The following is a 12,874-nucleotide window of genomic DNA, read 5'->3' as shown; positions in this document are numbered from 1 at the left end:
CGGTGGAGCTGGATGGAGAAAGATTCCAGCCGCTTTGGTCTCTTTTCCTGGTTTCATTTGCGGGACATTGTGGCTGCGGGCTCGGGAAAGGCGATCGTGTCATTTTGGAGCTGGATGGCGTGGTATTGGGGCCCGATCGTCGCTTCTTATCTGGTCTGTAAAGCAGAACTCACAGCTCAGGCGTCCATTACAGTGCGCGCGCATGCCACGCCCCCGTTTACTGTGTTTTCTTGTTAACCGTTTTTTGTTTTCAGGTACGCCATTCAGCTGCAGCGCGGATTTATTTATCTTGACAGCAACAGCGTTTGCTCCCACGATACATAAAGCCTTGATTCCAGCGCTGTCGGAGGCGATTTCACCACCACAGTTACATACTTCAGCATATATGCCGAAGCATGGGGGCAGCAGGGGTGGAGGAGCGATTTGCTCCTAACTTTTGCAGGTGGATGCCCCCATGCTTCGGCATATAACGGAAAATTCCTATCAAAATACTTACCGTAATTTTCCTTTCCTGATGGACTCCATGGCAGCCAACGTGTGGGTTTAGTCCCGCCTCTACTACCCTATAGGACACTACTCCCATAAATCTTTGCTTCTCACCAGCAGCCGTGTTCGATAACTAGCCTACTCCAGCCATTTGGGAGGGAACTCCTGCTGCCATGGAGTCCATCAGGAAAGGAAAATTACGGTAAGTATTTTGATAGGAATTTTCCGTTTTCCTGACAGACTCCATGGCAGCCAACGTGTGGGAAATAACTCGCCATACACACCCGGGTGGGCAAAAAATGCTGAAGAAAACAAAGATTTATTTAACACCGTCCACCGACAGTACTTTAACACCAAAATCAACTGAGGATAGAGCAGCTGGCTCAACACAGTAATGGGACATAAAGGTATGGATCGATGACCAAGAAGCCGCCCTGCAAATCACTTCAGGAGCGACGTGACGAGAAGCTGCCCACGAGGTCGAAAGACTTCTAGTCGAGTGTGCTGTCACCACCTCTGGAGGAGCCAAGCCCTTCTCTCTATATGCCCATTGAATTGCCTGTACAATCCATGCAGCAATGGATCTGACTGAGGCTCGGAGCCCCTTGTTTTTCCCGTAGAACGACACAAAAAGATAATCCGAATGACGGAAGGAAGCCGTTACTTCTAGATATTGTTTCAAGGAGACACCAACATCGAGTGGATGTATTTCCAGATTACCAGCGGATCTAAAGGTAGGAAGTGAGATCTCTTGGTTCTCATGAAAGATTGAGGTGACCTTAGGGTTTGACCCTAGCATTGGAATTAGAGTCACTCTGTCCGGAAAGAAGGTTAAGAAAGGTTCCTTTGACCCCAAAGCCTGGATTTCGGACACCCTCTTGGCCGAAGTGATGGCGGTCAAGAAGGCAGTCTTGATAGTAAGTTCCCTAACAGACAGTGGTTTATCGAGTTGTGAGAAGAACTCAAGAACTAGAGGAAGATCCCATTTGGGGAATCTGGGCTTCCTTTGGGGCCTCATTCTGATTGCTCCTTTGAAGAATTGTTGAATAAGGGCATGTCTGGCCCATGACACCCCAGTAAAGGCGGAGATCGCTGAAACTTGTACACGCAGTGAACTGACAGACAAGGGTAAATCCAGGCCTGATTGGAGGAAACTCAAGATGTCCTGGACCGCAGGTGTGTCACATGACTTGGCCCTAGACGACATATGAGTCGAGAATTTTGTCCAAATACGCTCATACACTTTGTTAGTGCTTTGTCTTCTTGCATTCAGAAGTGTAGGAATAGCCTCCATAGGGCAACCTAATGCTTCCAACCTACTCCTCTCAAGAACCAAGCCCTCAACTGTAGGTGAGCTGGGCACGGGTGGAGAATCGCGCCTTGGGAGAGTAGATCCGTTCTGGTCGGTAGAAGAACTGGCTCTCGGAAGCTGAGGAGTGATAGGAGAGGAAACCAAGGCCTGTTGGGCCAGTAAGGAATGATGGCTACTATCTCCACCTCCTCCCACCTGAGCCTCCGCAGGAACTGGAAGATAATAGGTGTCGGAGGGAAGGCATATGCTCTGTGGAACCACCAACGTTCTGTCAGTGCATCTATCCCGTAGGCTTGTGGATCCCGAAACCTTGTGTAATATCTCGCTAGCTTTTTGTTGTACGGGGAAGCGAAGAGGTCGACCTCTGGAGAGATCCCTAGTGTCAGGATCCATTTGAACACATCCTCGTGGAGAGACCACTCGTTGTTGTCCAGGTGGACTCGTGAAAGAAAATCCGCTTGGACATTGAGAATCCCTGGAACATAAGTTGCCGTTAGGTTGATCAGATTCTTCTGGGCCCAGACCATTATTGGTTCCACCTCCTGTAGAAGAGACAGGCTTTTGGTACCCCCTTGTTTCCTTACATAGGCTACTGCCGTCGTATTGTCCAGCCTGAGTTACACAGATGTCCCTGCTATCAGATGACGAAATGCCAGCAGTGCCTGGAAGGCTGCACGTAACTCTAGAATATTCGACACCAATCTCCGCACTGGGAAATCCCAGGAGCCTTGAGCCACTTCCGCTAGGCAATGAGCACCCCAGCCTCTCTCGCTGGCATCTGACGTCACAGTGATCCAAGTGATGGGAAGGATGGAATGACACCTGCGTAGATTTTCCTTTTGAAGCCACCAGAGGAGGGAACCTCTCATGGTCTGAGAGATGCAAATGCGCTGACTCTTGTCTCCCGACCACTGAAGAAGAAATCCCTTCTGAAAAGGACGCATCCTCCACTGAGCCCATTTTACCATAGGTATTGTGGACACCATGGTGCCTAGGACCCTCAGACACTGGAGGGCCCGGAGATGAGAAGAGGAGAGAGCCAGGCGAATCCTGTCCCGAACTATCGTGATCTTCTCCTCGGGTAAGGAAATTGTGCCTCTCGCTGTATTGAATAGGGCCCCGAGGAATACGAGAGACTGAGAAGGCTCCAGTTGGCTCTTCTCCCGGTTCAGGAGCCATCCAAATTCTTGGAGAGTTGAGATGACCATATCTCTGTGTTTCAGGAGGCAATCTCTGTCTTGGGCCAGTAGGAGGAGATCGTCCAGATAGTGATAAAGACGGATCCCTCTGGTTCTCAGTAAGGCCACAATGGCCAACAGGACCTTCGAGAAGACTCTTGGAGAGGTGGACAGACCGAAGAGAAGGCATGTGAATTGTAAGTGTAGTTGGCCTATGGAAAAACGGAGAAAGCGTTGAAAATCTGCTGCCACTGGAACGTGGAAATAAGCGTCCTTGAGGTCTATAGAAATGAGCCAGTCTCCTGGTTGGAGTGACTGTCGAATTGTGGACAGGGTTTCCATTTTGAACCTCTCCTTTTTGATGAAGCTGTTTAGGTGCGTCAAATCTATAACAGGCCGCCATGCACCATTCTTTTTCTGGACCATGAAAAGAGGAGAATACATCCCCATGCCACGTTGGTCGTCTGGGACAGGAATGGCCGTGCCTTGATCTAACAAAGATCTCACGTAAGCTACAAGAATTCTTCTTTTTTCTTCTGTGGCTGGAAGAGATGTGGGGATGCACCTGAGCCTGGGAGCACTGCTGAAAACCCAGGTGTGGCCTGAGGAAATCGTTCTTACGGTCCAAGAGTCCTGGATCGAGGCCGCCCAAACATGCCGGAAGCGAAGGAGGCGAGCCCCCACTTGGCCTGCCTGGGCGGGCCCCATCTCAAAAAGACTTGGTCGGTTCCTTCTCACCCGACACACTACTCTTAGCAGACTTCTTAAAAGATGATTGTCTGGCCTTCCAAGATCTGGAGAACTCACGGCCCGGCCTGTATCCACGTGCTTCCCTGGCACGATCCTGATTCTGTTTCCTTGGAAACGGTCTTCTCTGGCCTTGTAATCGCCTGTCCTGAGGGAGGAACCCCGACTTACCCCCGGTGGCACGGGTTATGGCGCTGTCTAATTTATTTCCGAAAAGAGAGGATCCATCGAAGGGAATACGGCACCAAACCTGCTTTGATGCTGGATCTGCCAGCCAAGGGCGAAGCCAAAGGGCACGCTTGGCGGTAACTGCAGACAACATAACTCTAGCCACCAAACGGATAATGTCGATTGAGGCCTCCCCCAGAAAGGCTGAGGCTAATCTTAATTCCTGGACGGGCGAACTCCTGGCCACTTCCTCTGAGACACCTCTAAGTGTCTCGTCCACGCTGTCTGACCATGTCTCCATAGCCTTGGACATGGCGGCCAGAGCCAAGGCTGGTTTACAAGCCATACCAGCTGTGAGATAGACTCGCTTCAAATCCGAGTCTATCCGTCTGTCCAAGGCGTCTCTGAACGAGACCGTGTCTTCCAGAGGGAGAGTCACATGCCTGACCAGTCTCATCACAGCTGCATCTACTAGAGGAGCCGACTCCAAATGCTTAACCTCTTCTCCCTTGAAGGGATAAAGCCTCTGAATTTTAGAGAGAAGGGAGTTCTTCTTCTCTACCTTTCCCCACTCATCCGTGATAACTTCCCCTAATTCAGCGAAAAAGGGGAAGCTGACACGTTCCTTCTTCAGCTGCTTGAAGAACTTCCTCTGTTTTGCAGGGGCCGTCACTGGCTCTTCCCAGTTTAAAGTTTCCTTTATGGCTTTAATCAGCGGAGGAAGTAAGTCAAAACTAAATCCAGTATAAGGGTCTTCTCCCTCAGAATCACTATCTGAGGAGACAGCAGACAGATGACTGGGTAAAGAGGACTCACAAGTGTCCTGAGCCTGGGTATCCCTCATTGGTGGGTCTGGAGGCTCTGCAGGAGAAACATGGGAATGGCTAGACCCCAATTCCTTTAGATTCTCTTTCACGATCTTCTCCACTAGAGACCTGAGTTGCTGATACGATCCACCTCTTTCACCTGTTGCTTTTGTATAGCAGGTATCACAGAGGGATTTGCCTATAGGAACTTTTGCCCTACACCCCCAGCAGGATCCTTCGGCTGCATGACTGGAGTGAGACTTGGAAGGGCGAGATGGTTCCCGGCTACGGTGTCTCGATTTTGAGGAGGAACCGTGATGTCCAGATTTGGAAGAGGAATGCCGGTGCTGTGATCTAGATGAACCACTTCTGTGCGAGCTAGGTTGCTGAGTAGACCTAGAAGGGCTGACAAGAAAAACAAAGCCTTCTGTGTTAATGGAGACAAACAGATCACTGATGCTCCATAACCCCCCCCCCCCGCAACACCCAGGAAGGAACCCCCTACCAAGTACCTGTTGCGAGAGGGCTGGCCAGAGGCAGGCGGTGAAGCGTTCGTGCTCCCGGAGGGATCCATCAGGGCTGAAAATACAAGCAACCAGTTAGGAACTAGAGAAGCAGTAAGGGCAGGCCACAAAATTTGTCCTCAGAAGCCCTCTCACCTGACACAGCAGAATCAGAGCCAGGGGAGATACTGCTAATAGACTGCAAGCATTCCCAAGCCTGCAAACTATTTCCTCGAATTTAAACTGGCGCCCCTGTGACGTCACCGCCGTGGCCCTAGTGCGCACGCGCAGTTACCGCTATGCGCGTGCGCGAACCAAGCCTCGATCTCGCGCCGGCTCCGTGCATGCGCAGAGCGGCCGCGAAAACGAAACCAGGAAGTGAACGACGGCTGGAACGCAGAGGGAACCAGCCGCCATATCAGCCAATTACACTGTACCCGACAGTGCGGGGGAGGCACAGAATACAAGCAGACAAAACAGAGGGAAGGATTAACACAAACTGCTGCCATGAAAAGAAAATGGAACGGACTCACCACTCCTACTGCGATCGAGACCTGGGTCAGGTAAGACCGCACAGACCGGACTTATTCCTGGGCAACAAGGGTCACCTGCTAGTAGCTAGGCTGTATGACCAGTATGGGGTTTGCCTGCCAGTGGCTAGGATTACACCGTCTTCAGCGCCTCTTCCATATGCCCTTTCCATACCCTGCTAGTAGCTAGGGCTTATTGGAATACTGCGACCCTTGCATAGGAATCGCTCGCCAGATCTGACCGCAGGGAGAAATAAACTTCAGGTAGAAAGACCATCTTAGCTAGGTCCTTGGAGGAGGACAAAAAAAGAACACGGCTGCTGGTGAGGAGCAAAGATTTATGGGAGTAGTGTCCTATAGGGTAGTAGAGGCGGGACTAAACCCACACGTTGGCTGCCATGGAGTCTGTCAGGAAATATATTTTAGACACAGGTTGCGTTAAAAAATGTTTTATTTTTTACTATGTTTTTTTGTATTTGCTTTGCAGGTTTGGTAAGTCTTACTGTTATACTGTAATGTTACTTTGTGTTATTGTTAACCATCATTTGCTTAGCAGGTACGCCATTCAGCTGCAGCGCAGATTTATTCATCTTGACAGCAACAGCGTTTGCTCCCACGATACATAAAGCCGTGACTCCAGCGCTGTAGGAGGTGATTTCACCACCACAGTTAAAAAAAAGAGCATATATGCCGAAGCATGGGGGCAGCAGGAGCAGAGGAGCGATTTGCTCCTACCTTTTGGGGCGGATGCCCCCATGCTTTGGCATATATAAACTGTGCATGTATGCCCATCATTAGAAGTGGGTGGATGAAGGGAGGTATTCTAATGGTGGGCATACCCACTGATCAATCTCTTTTTTTCGTTCAGCCCACAGGCTGCATGAAAAAAAAGATTACAATATATGCCCAACAAGGACCAGCAACGTACTGGTATGTTGCTGGACTTTGAGTGGTTATACCAGAATGATGCCTGCGGGTTTAGGTATCATCTTTGTATCATTCTTTTCAGCCAGTGGTCGGCTAATTAGCCTCTAGACTGCTTTTACAAGCAGTGGGAGGGAATGTCCCCCCCCCATCATCTTCCATGGTTTTCTCTGGCTCTCCTGTCCCAACAAGGAACCTGAGCATGCAGCTGGTGGTTCTGCCAGCTGATCATAGAGATGATCAGAGACCAGAATGGCTCCAATCATCTCTATGGCCTAAGAAACTGGAAGCTACGAGCATTTCATGACTTAGATTTCACCGGATATATTTAGCGCCATTGGAAAATTGGGAAAGCATTTTATCACACCGATCTTGGTGTGGTCAGATGCTTTGAGGGCAGAGGAGAGATCTAGGGTCTAATAGACCCCAATTTTTTTCAAAAAAGAATACCTGTCACTACCTATTGCTATCATAGGGGATATTTACATTCCCTTAGATAACAGTTTAAAAATAAAATAAAAAAGCAAAATAAATAATTAAAGAAGAAAAAACAAAAAAAAACACCCCTGTGCCCCCCTGCTCTCACGCAAAGGCGAACACAAGCATCGGTCTGGCGTCATATGTAAACAGCAATTGCACCATGCATGTGAGAGGGTCAGATCGAGGGCAGGAATTTTAGCAGTAGACCTCCTCCGTAAATCTAAAGTGGTAACCTGTAAAGGCGTTTAAAGGCTTTTAAAAATGTTTGTAGTTTTTTCGCTGCTGTACGTTTGTGCACAATTTTAAAGCATGTCGTGTTTAGTATACATGTACTTGGCCTAAGAACATCTTTTTTATTACATCAAACATTTGGGCAATATAGTGTTTTTTAGTGCATTAAAATTTTAAAAAAAGTGTGTTTTTTCCCAAAAAAAATGCGTTTGAAAAATCCCTGCGCAAATACTGTGTGAAAAAAAAGATTAAACATCCACCATTTTAATCTGTAGGTCCTTTGCTTTAAAAATATATAATGTTTGGGAGTTCAAAGTAATTTTCTTGCAAAAAAAAATATTTTTTCATGTAAACAAAAAGTGTCAGAAAGGGTTTTGTCTTCAAGTGGTTAGAAGAGTGGGTGATGTGTGACATAAGCTTCTAAATGTCAGCATAAAATGTGCATAAAATGCCAGGACAGTTTAAACCCCCCCCCATGACCCCATTTTGGAAAGTAGACACCCCAAGCTATTTTCTGAGAGGCATGTCGAGTCCATGGAATATTTTATATTTTGACACAAGTTTTTTTGCACAAAGTTGTCACTAAATGATATATTGCTCAAACATGCCAAGGGCATATGTGAAATTGCACCCCAAAATACATTCTGTTGCTTTTCCTGAGTACGGGGATATCACATGTGTGAGACTTTTTGGGAGCCTAGCCGCATACGGGACCCCGAAAACCAATCACCGCCTTCAGGCTTTCTAAGGGTGTAAATTTTTGATTTCACTCCTCACTGCCTATTACAGTTTCGGAGGCCATGGAAAAAAAATACATTTTTCTTTTCTTTCTTCATTTTCAAAAACAAATGAGAGTTGCAAAATACTCACCATGCCTCTCAGCAAATAGCTTGGGGTGTCTACTTTCCAAAATGGGGTCATTTGGGGGGGTTTTGTGCTATCTTGGCATTTTCTGGCCTTAAAAACTGTGATAGGTAGTGAGGAGTGAAATCAAAAATTTACGCCCTTAGAAATCCTAAAGGTGGTGCTTGGTTTTCGGGGCCCCGTAATGTGGCTAGGCTCCCAAAAAGTCCCACACATGTGGTATCCCCGTACTCAGGAGAAGCAGCAGAATGTATTTTGGGGTGTAATTCCACATATGCCCATGGCATGTTTGAGCAATATATCATTTAGTGACAACTTTGTGCAAAAAAAAAAAAGTTTGTCATTTTCCTGCAACTTGTGGCAAAATATAAAATATTCCATGGACTCAACATGCCTCTCAGCAAATAGCTTGGGGTGTGTACTTTCCAAATGTGGTCATTTGGGGGGGGGGGTTGTGCCATCTTCGCATTTTATGGCCTTCAAAACAGTGATAGGTAGTGAGGAGTGAAATCAAAAATGTATGCCCTTAGAAATCCTGAAGGCGGTGATTGGATTTTGGGGCCCCATACGTGGCTAGGCTCCCGTACTCGGGAGAAGCAGCAGAATGTATTTTGGGGTGTAATGCCACATATGCCCATGGAATGTTTGAGCAATTTATCATTTAGTGACAACTTTGTGCAAAAAAAAAAAAGTTTGTCATATTGCCGCAACTTGTGGCAAAATATAAAATATTTCATGGACTCAACATGCCTCTCAGCAAATAGCTTGAGGTGTCTACTTTCCAAAATGGGGTCATTTGGGGGGGTTTTGTGCCATCTTGGTATTTTATGGCCTTCAAAACTGTGATAGGTAGTGAGGAGTGAAATAAAAAATCTATGCCCTTAGAAATCCTGAAGGCGGTGATTGATTTTCGGGGCCCCGTATGTGGCTAGGTTCCCAAAAAGTCCCACACGTGGTATCCCCATACTCAGGAGAAGCAGCAAGATGTATTTTGGGGTGCAATTCCACATATAACCATGGCATATGTGAGCAATATATCATTTAGTGACAACTTTTTGTAAACATTTTTTTTTTTGTCATTATTCAATCACCTGGGACAAAAAAATAAAATATTCAATGGGCTCAACATGCCTCTTAGCAATTTCCTTAGGGTGTCTACTTTCCAAAATGGGGTCATTTGGGGTGGGGGGGGGTTGTTCTGCCCTGCCATTTTAGCATCTCAGGAAATGAAATGAGGCTGTCATAAACTAAAAGCTGTGTAAATTCCAGAAAATGTACCCTAGTTTGTAGACGCTATAACTTTTGCGCAAACCAATAAATATACGCTTATTGAGATTTTTTACCAAATACATGTGGCTGAATACATTTTGGCCTAAATGTATGACTAAAATTGAGTTTATTGGATTTTTCTTATAACAAAAAGTAGAAAATATTATTTTTTTTTTTAATTTTCAGTCTTTTTCCATTTATATTGCAAAAAATAAAAATCGCAGAAGAAATCAAATACCATCAAAAGAAAGCTCTATTTTTGGGAAGAAAAGGACGCAAATTTTGTTTGGGTACAACATTGCATGACCGCACAATTACCAGTTAAAGCAGCGCAGTGCCAAATTGTAAAAAGTCCTCTGGTCTTTGGCCAGCCAAATGGTCCGGGGCTGAAGTGGTTAAAAGCAGTTTACCAGGGAGGGGGTAACCAACTATTTGCCGCTCATGGGGGGGGCAGATAGGAGGTACATAAGGGGGTCAAAGAGCTTGGTGACTGTCAACATCAGGCTATGGTGCTTTGGGGGCATGTTTGAGGAGAAGAGCAAGTTTTCTTTTTATATTATATTATTTTAGACCATATTTTTATTTTTAAAAAATTACATTTAACTCCCTGGCCATGTTATCGCTTCATGGTACTGAAATTGTGTTTATGGAGAGCTACTGCTAGCTAGGGATGGGCCGAACGGACCACTGTTTGGTTCACACCAGAACTTTCGAACACTGCGAAAGTCCGGGCCCGAATAACAAACCCCATTAAAGTCAATGGGACCTGAACATCAAAAAATCAAAAGTGCCCATTTTGAAGGCTTATATACAAGTAATTGGGCATACAATGGTTATAGTAAAAACGTTTGTGAAAAACGTTATTTTTAAATGAGCAGTGATTTTTTGATTTTTAAAGTGAAAGCATAAAAACGAAAAAATTCCTTCCAATATAGTGCCTGGGGGGTCCCCTTAGTCTACCTGTAAAGCGGAAGATCTGTGCCATGTCTAGAATCTGCTGCAGCAATAAATGCATTTATAAAGCCAAAAAAATTAAATTTTCCCTGCAAGCTGCCTTTATTTTGCTCAGCAACAGCTGAGGAGCCAGTGTGTATGATGAGGCCACAAAGCAGTGCACTGGGAACAATATTAGAGATTTTTTGGATACATTTTGGTGTCACTTTGACTTTGGATAGGAGTAACGGGTGCAAAAATTGGTCTTTGGGTGCCGGTGGCGCCTTCCCACCGTAACCCTATAGAGGTACTCTTGATGAAAGCAAGAATTGGCCGTGCTGTAAAAAATTGCAATGATATGCACCTGTCAAACAGTTGCAGAAAAATTACTCTTTGGGTGTGGGGGATGCCTTCCCACCATAACCCTATAGAGGTACTCTTGATAAAAGCAAGAATTGGCCTTGCTGTAAAAAAGTGCAATGATATGCACCTGTCAAACAAGTGCAGAAAAAAAATACTCGTTGGGTGTTAATTGTGCCCATGAAACCTATACCAAAAACATTCTTCCAGATGAAATGATTGAACACCCTCAAAGCTAGGCAGCCTCGAAGTACCACATCCTAAAAAGTCTTAATCAGGGGCTTCATAGCTGGTAATCCAGGATTGATTCATTTTTATAAAAGTCAAACTGTACACGGAGTCTGTGGACAGACGCGTTCTATGATCAGTAACGAAACTTCCTGCAGCACTGAATGCCCGTTCTGAAAGCACACTTGATGCAGGGCAGCTCAACAACTCAATAGCATACTGGGCAAGTTCTGGGCAGTGGTTTATTCTCATGACCCAGTATGTCAGTGGATCATCAGCTGGAAAGCTCTGTTTTTGCCCTGAGGTAATCGTACACCATGTGATGCAGACTCTGCCGATGGGATGTGGAAGCTGACAGTCCTGAGCGGTGAGGACTAAAAAAATTCCAAAATGCCTTACTTAGGCTGATGCCTTCTCCAACGCTCCTTTCTTGACCAACAGAAGACCCAAAACGACGTTTTCCACCACACTGTAACATACTGGAATCAGGAAAAATGTTCAATAAAATCCTCTTTAACGTGTCCTCAAGAGATTTTATCTTCTGCACTCTCTGTGGGGACGGGATGAGTTCTGAGACCTTCCCCTTACAACGGTGGTCAAGGAGGGTTGCCAGCCAGTAATCATCCTTCTCCTTTATGCCACGTATTCTTGGGTCCATTTGCAGGCTTTGAAACATGAGGTTGCCCATGTACCTCAAATTTGCTGGGGCTTGAGAAGCAGACTCCTCGGGGTCACTCAGGATGACAGCATCTGGAACTTTCTTCTCCCAGCCACGTACTACTCCCGGTGGTTGGAAAGCTATCGCTTACAGATTGACGCATGTCTTCCTCTTCTTCGAAGCCTATGAAAGTGCCAGAATCCTCTTCCTCATCCTCCTCCCATCTCTCCTCTGTGTGTTCTGTGACATAGGAATGATGGTGTCTGGATAAAGTGGGCCTTGAGAGGAAAGGAAGTCCTCCTTTTCCTCCTGCTGCTCTGCCTCCAGTGCTCTGTCCATAATGCCACGCAGAGTCTGCTCCAGCAGGAACACAACAGGGATTGTGTCACTGATGCATGCACTGTCACTGCTCACCATCCTTGTGGCCTCCTCAAATGGTGACAATACAGTGCATGCATCCTTAATGACCAGCCATTGGCGTGGGGAAAAAAAGCAGAGGCGGCCTGAGCCTGTTGTCATTCCGTACTGGCACAGATACTCGTTGACGGCCCTCTGCTGCATGTATAACCACTGCAGCATTCCCAAAGTTCAGTTCCACCTGGTAGGCATGTCACAAATCAGGCTGTTTCAGGCAGGTGGAATTCCCGCTGAATTTCAGCCAACCGAGCACTGGCTGTGTATGACCACCTGAAATGGCTACAGACTCTTCTGGCCTGTTTTAGTACATCTTGCAACTCTGGGAAACTCTGCACCACCAAATTGAGGACATGTGCCAGGCATGGCACATGTGTCAACTTTCTCTGTCTGAGGGCAGACAGGAGGTTTGAGCCATTATCGGACACCACCATTCCTGTCTCCAGCTGGCGTGGTGTGAACTACCTCTGGGCCTGTCCCTGCAGAGCTGCAAGAATCTCTGCTCCGGTGTGGTTCCTGTCCCCTAAACACAACAGCTGAAGCACTGCATGGCACTTTTTAGCCTGGCTCAGGGAATAGCCCTTTGCACGCTTAGGGGGTACCTGATGTTCATAGGACAATTGTGCAGAGGAGGGCATGGAGGTGGAGGAGGAGGATGAGGGAGTAGAGCTTACAGGTCTGGCATCATCACCACCAGCTATATGGAGACGTGGGGGCACAACAAGCTTTAGCACCAAGCCTGTCCTGCATCCTTTTGAGTTGCAAGCAGCGTTACCCAGTGTC

Source organism: Aquarana catesbeiana, linkage group LG02, assembly GCF_042186555.1.
Source record: "Aquarana catesbeiana isolate 2022-GZ linkage group LG02, ASM4218655v1, whole genome shotgun sequence".
Lineage (NCBI taxonomy): Eukaryota > Metazoa > Chordata > Amphibia > Anura > Ranidae > Aquarana > Aquarana catesbeiana.
Note: the sequence above shows the minus strand (reverse complement) of the source record.